This window comes from Chenopodium quinoa, unplaced genomic scaffold (genome assembly GCF_001683475.1).
Source record: "Chenopodium quinoa cultivar QQ74 unplaced genomic scaffold, ASM168347v1, whole genome shotgun sequence".
NCBI lineage: Eukaryota > Viridiplantae > Streptophyta > Magnoliopsida > Caryophyllales > Amaranthaceae > Chenopodium > Chenopodium quinoa.
The window spans coordinates 3,269,566-3,276,010 of NW_018745413.1; the positions used below are offsets into that span (position 1 = coordinate 3,269,566).

The following is a 6,445-nucleotide window of genomic DNA, read 5'->3' on the forward strand; positions in this document are numbered from 1 at the left end:
TGGTGATTTCTCGTCATCCATCATCGGTTGAAGAACCAACTCCAGAAGCTGCTGGTGGTGCTGAAAAAAGGATCTGGGAGTTGTTCCTGATGTTGAAGAATCAACACCTAAATCTCTTGTTGCTGCTGAGGTTGAAGAACCAAGTCTTGATGTTCCTGCTGATGGAGCGGAGGAAAAACCAACTCCTGAAGCTGCAGCTGATGCTGCGGATGTGAACCCAACTACAAATGAGGGTGTGCCTGAAGACCCTACTGCAAATTTGGGCAACGCAAGTGAGCTTCAGCCTGAAGGTGGGTCCTTAACCACTAAAAACAAGGACCATGAGGCTGACATGTGATGGCATTAACAAATCCTATTTCTGAACATTACCTATTTAGTATTTCTGATGTGTTATTTCGTTTAATATTTTGGACAAGTTTGTTATTTAATATGCTGACATGAAAAGGTAGTAGTACTTGGTTTATAATTTTAATATAAAGTAGTATTTGTAATAGAATACAGTTAGATGGTGTTTTATAAATATGTTTAGAATTTTATTTGATGGTAGTTCACAAAAACATTTAACTTACTTAAAAATATGGAGTACATGTTTTGGCCAGAATAAAAGTTGGCCATTACATAATGTTTCTAACTCATTTAGAATACTGATTCAGAAAAAGCCTATTTTTGCATTATCATTAATCACATTAGGTAAAAACCTATTTTTGCATAATTAACAAATAGGGAAAATCCTATTGTTGCATTATCATTAATCACTGTATTATCATTAAAGCCATTGTAAAGTACTCAATTATCAATGTATTTTACAATTAGGGAAAAGCCTATTTTTGCATTATCATTAATCACATACCCTTTTTATATGAATAGGTTTTATTAATATCTGTAAAAATGGAGCACATGATTTGGCCAGAATAAAAGTTGGTCATTACATGTGTTTGTGACTCATTTAGAATACTGATTACTCAAATAGGTACATTGGGGAAACGACTATTTTTGCAATATCATTAATCGCATTAGGTAAAAACCTATTCAATTGACTACATGTTACTATTGATCTCTAAAGTTGTTTACAGAAACACTTTGGACCCAAGAAATAATTTCAATGAACTTTGTTAAAAAAAGGAAAAAGATTAAAAAAAGAAGAAAGAAAGATACAAAGAACTTGGTTAATTGTTACAAGTTACAACTCTTACAATGTTGTTGGAATTAAAAATATTTGTGTTATGGCAAGAATAAAGGTTGGTCATTACATAAGTGAATGGTATATACGTATTATATGTTATTAAAGTTTAACAGAGTAAAAGTACGAAAGTACCGTGTTCAATTTTTTTTTTTTTTTTTAGCAGTAAAAAATTATTGATTGGCATGAAAGTTACGCTTTAATAGTTCTATTGTGGTATAAAATTGTTTGCAGAATTGCTTCAATTGTATTTGGGTAATATGTATAATTATTATTTGACATCACTCATTACTAATGGAAAGATAAAAGTAGTTTACACAACTTGCATATGAATAAAGTAAAAAAAAAAAAAAAAAAAAAAAAAAAAAAAAAAAAAAAAAAACTCTTTGTAAACACTAATGAAATTTGTAAGGCTTGAACTTTTATTTATGTTGTCCATAGTTAATAAAGGTAAATACTTGTAAAACAATTCCAAAACTAAAAGATACATTGGCATGAAATTCAGCTGGATTTAGCATCAATAAACCTCTCGATGTTACTTTCATCATTGTTCTTGCTAGGCAGAAGTCTTGCTAGGTACTTTAATCGTTCAACACGCATGTCATTTGTCTGGTCAATGACACAAATGAGAGTTATTAATTGTGCCACAAATTATATATAAGTTTCACAAAGAATAAAATTTGATCTGTACTCTGTAAGTAATGTCCTTCATGGCGTTGATATCACCACACTCGATGTATTTCAAAACAAACATTCCACCATCATGATTGTATACCAAAAATTATTTAAATTAGGATTATTTAAATTAGAACAATGAAAACAATCTAGTAAAAGGAATGTTGTTGGATATACTTGTTTGACTGTGTTAAAAAAGATAAAACGTCAATTGTAATACTATTGAAATCTTTAAAAAATTGACCCAATGGATTTCTCCGCATTGCATTGCAGGCACACTTAATCTAATCACAATTTTATCAACCATGTTAATCACACAATCTGTAACAATAAAAGTACTGCCATATAGTCAAGTAATTACCATATCCGTAGCAAGATTGTATCTATTGTCTGTAACCAGTAGTGAATCAACTACCCACACCTTTTTTATTTTGACATGAAACACCAATAGGAACAAATGATTTTCTTCTATTTCCATAACGGGTATGAATATCTGATGACAAACAACATTTTATGGCTCACTTATCATCAAAGATCATCAAACAACATTTTGTGGCTCACTTAGACAAAACTTGTAGTATATGTTAAATATCTCAAACCTGTTCAATCTTGTTGAGATCCCCAGACAGTATAAATGGTTCAAACACTTTGGAACAATAATTGAGAATATATGGAGTCATGTAATGCGAGCACCTTTTGTCTGACTTCAGTACTAATGTCTACACGCATCATGTATAATTTATAATTTATGAGTTTAGCAAATAAAACTTTTATTCCCATTTTATGTAAAAGCCAATGTACCTGGAATGCTGCTGGCAATATCAGTTTAGTTGGGTCATGTAACCCATTTGTATATCATACAAATAGACATTTATAAGCTGCAATTAAAATAGTTAAAATAAAAGTGTCATGTCATGTTCCACAAAACAAATAATGTCCCAGAAAAAAAATTCGATTTGAAATTAGTAACAATAGTATACCTGATTAGTAATCACATTATCCGGATACAAACACCAATATTCACCCACAGTCAACCTGATAATTGATTTATTTTTAGCACAATAAAATTCCTCACTGTTCTCATCTTTGTGAACATTCACACATATTTGTTTCTCCAAGGAGTCAAAATGTGATACATATTCAAGAAATAAAAATTGTGTTGAATGTTCTTCATTAAACCGTAACACATCCTCATCATCATCACTAGTATGATCCTCTTCAGGTATTGCATTAGAAGTGCATTCCTTCCGCATTCTTGATTTGCATAATTGGGCCTATGGGATTAGTAATAATTTAATATGTAATTACAATTAATTATATTACTGAAAACCATTTTGTTTGTAGTCGGCACACAAAATGGTATGCAGTGAAAATATGATGAAATTACCTGTGCACCTTGAGCCTTTGAATTTCTTTTATTCCCCTTTTTTGGCTTTGCTGATGATGATTCTTGTGTCTGTAAATAGGGAGGAATAGTTAATAGGTCAGTCGTTAAAAATCAGTAATGTAATGACCAATATTTGATTTAGTGATTACATATTTACCTTTTTCATATTCACATTACTGTTATCATCAATCTGACTCAATTGCCTTAGTCTTGGCCTCCTAAGCGGCCACTACTAGAAAAAGGCCCATTTCCGACGGAAAAATTCCGACGAAAACACCTTGAAATCCATCGGAAAAGGTGTTTTCGACGGAATTCCGTCAAAAAAGGTTGTCGGAAATGCCTTGGTAGGAAAAACCACCTTTTCCGACGAAAATTCCGTCGGAAACACTATTCCGAAAAAATTTTCCGTCGCAAGACAATTTCTGGTACATGCGAATTCCGTCGAAAATTTCCGACGGAATTTCCAATTCGGTCGGAAATTTCCGACGGAAATTCCGTCGGAAACTATTTTCGGGAAATTAAAAAAAATACGTCGTGCCACCACTCGCACGGCTGATGTGTCTATTTTAATTATGATTCTACCCCCGTCCCTTGGTCATAATAAGTAGTGTTTTTGGCTCTTTAGAGCCAATTTTATTACTAATTTTTGTTTTTCACTGTTTTCGTAGATTTGGTTGACTTTTGTAGGGATTTATGCTTTTGGAGTATTTTCCCGAGATATTTTGGAGCAATCACGAGCATTGGAGAAACACGACCAGAGTTTATAGCCCAGGGCCGGTTAGAGACATCGAATCGGTGATTAAGGGCTCGGTATAGGTGATACCAGGGCATTTGGACCGAGTATTCAAGACCCAAAGAGGAAACCCAGATTGGCCTGAAGAATTGGAGCCCAATCGAAGTCCAAATAGTGGCCCAAATGATCCGCCCGGCCAAAAAAGCTGGCGCCCGGAGGCGCGCTTGGCCGGGCGGGAGAAGCGCCTGGTGATGTGCCCGGCCGGGCGCGAGATTGCTATTAGAGATAAAAAAAGGCGCGCCCGATCGGGCGGTGCCTCGCCCGATTGGGTGCGTGTATATTTAGGAGACGATTAGCGTCGTTTTAATTTGTTTTGGTTTAGGATTTTTGTACGGAGTATAAATACTCCCTTGTAATACGATTTTAGCACTTCTTCTTCTTCTCTTAATTCTTCTTCCTTAGACTTCCTCTCTCTACTTAGACTTCTCTCTCAAAACTCTCTCTCTAAACCTTTGTTTTTATTTCTTTGATTAATTCCAGATTATTTTGGTAACGATTTCTCTTCCCTTAATCTTTGTTATTTATTTTATTCCTTTCATCATGATTTATTTTGACGATAAGTTTTTGTATGTTGTGGTGGAAAAAGCATATGTTCCCAACCTGCCACAGTGCATCCTACAACTTCTAAGATTCAAATAATCATAAGTTTTTGTATGTTGGACATAGATCTGTGGACTGTTTGGGTCTACAGGCACTAAACCAGGGTCTGTTGAGCAGAGGAATTCATCATTTTTGTGTATAGTTGTATTCTATTATGTGTATAGACTGAGTAGGAGCCTGTTCCACAAAATAGATTTTCAAAAACACAAAAACAAGTAACCCAGACACCTTCTCAATGGAAAAAACAGACCTATATCTTGTAATATGTTTCTTACAAATGTGCACAGAAACAGAACCAGAAAAAGAACCTGAAAAAGCTCCTAATAGAAAAAGGCATCGAGGTCCAACAATGCTACCCAAGGTTCATGCACAAACAAGAGACGAGCGTGAAGTTATTATTTTAAACTCACTTGGCCAACCAGTTGGACCTACACGGAAAATTGTTCAGGAGTTCAAGCAATTCTTAGGTACTGTGGCAAGGGATTCTGAACTTGCACCACTAAATTATATTAACTTTCCAAGTCTACTCACACTTGACAAAATGTGGGAGTATGTCCAAGTACGTAGTGTTATAATTCATTTTGTTGGATTTCATTTTCTACATAATTAATTCCACGTTAATAATTGGACCTCCATATGCTACATACATGTTACATACTTATGTTTTATATTCATGATTTGTTTAGGAAAAATATATGGTTCCTGAAGCTGGAAGAGAATGGGTGATGTAGGCTATCAATGGAAGCTGGAAAGCTCATAAATGCTTTACTAAGAGGAACTACTTCTCTGCATATCCCACTGATGCTTTACGATGGTTTCATAAGCCAGACACAATTTCAGAACCTCAATTTAGAGAGCTTTTGCAATACTGGCATTCTAAAGAGGCTGAGGTATTATGTATATGGTTTTGAGCTGGTTTTGTGCAATATTGACATAGTTTCATGACAAAAAAAGTCACTCTTTCAATTTACTGTTTTTAAGATCGCCTTTGTTTCCGGAGTTGTTTTTACTTTGCAAGCTACTATTTACTTTCATAGCCTGATATAGATTATGTCTTGCTTGGGTTATGAGGCCTGATATAGACTATTTACATGATTTTTGCTACCATCTTTCCTATTGTATTAATAGTAGAAAGTAGATACTTATTCGATATTTTACGTGGTTCAAATTTATAAATCTTGATTGTGTTTTCACATAGGAAATCAGTAAAATCAACAAAGACAATCGCCAAATGTTAGATGATATGCACACTATGGGCCGTAACTCTTACGCAATTTTACGCCATAAGTTGGTAAATAATTCATCTTATTTCTAGGCAATTTTATTAACTTTATAATCTTTATTTTACAATCACTACATGTACATGAGACTTTCACCCTTGTCCTTTAATTATTTGTAATAATCACTTCAATTTTATGTATTTATGTTTCCACAGAAACAACAGGATCCTGATAAGCAAGAACCTTCTCAAGCAAGGGTCTATAAGGAGTCAAGAAAAAGAACGGTGGGAAGGAAATACCTTACCAACCATGAAAAAATAGAAGAGAATATTGTGAGTTAACATTTTAGATGTATGTTATATTTTTTTAATTTTGATAAATAATAAGTAGGTGGCTTTATTTCCGTAAATAGGCTAAAATGGATGCTTTAGAGTCTTCCCAACATGAAGATCGAGATGGTAGTAACTCCAAGGACCCTTACTCTGAAGTGATTCCAGATCCTAAGCGCAAAAGCCGTGTACGCTTACAAGGAAAAGGTGTAAAAAAGTCGGATTTGAAGAAAAAAGATAAAAAGTCAGATTTCATATTTC

At 34.1% G+C, this 6,445-nt stretch overlaps 2 long non-coding RNA genes across 2 annotated transcripts; both read left to right on the top strand.

Annotated features, from left to right (window-relative positions):
* Positions 1-5,163: 5,163 nt before the first annotated feature.
* On the top strand, positions 5,164-5,865 carry LOC110713363. The gene is made up of 3 exons (XR_002509883.1): positions 5,164-5,194; positions 5,322-5,525; positions 5,834-5,865. It is a non-coding gene; the product is annotated as an uncharacterized LOC110713363 (long non-coding RNA).
* A 10-nt stretch (positions 5,866-5,875) lies between these two features.
* LOC110713364 lies at positions 5,876-6,284 on the top strand. Its single transcript, XR_002509884.1, has 3 exons — positions 5,876-5,926; positions 6,080-6,187; positions 6,268-6,284. It is a non-coding gene; the product is annotated as an uncharacterized LOC110713364 (long non-coding RNA).
* The last annotated feature ends 161 nt before the right edge of the window (positions 6,285-6,445 follow it).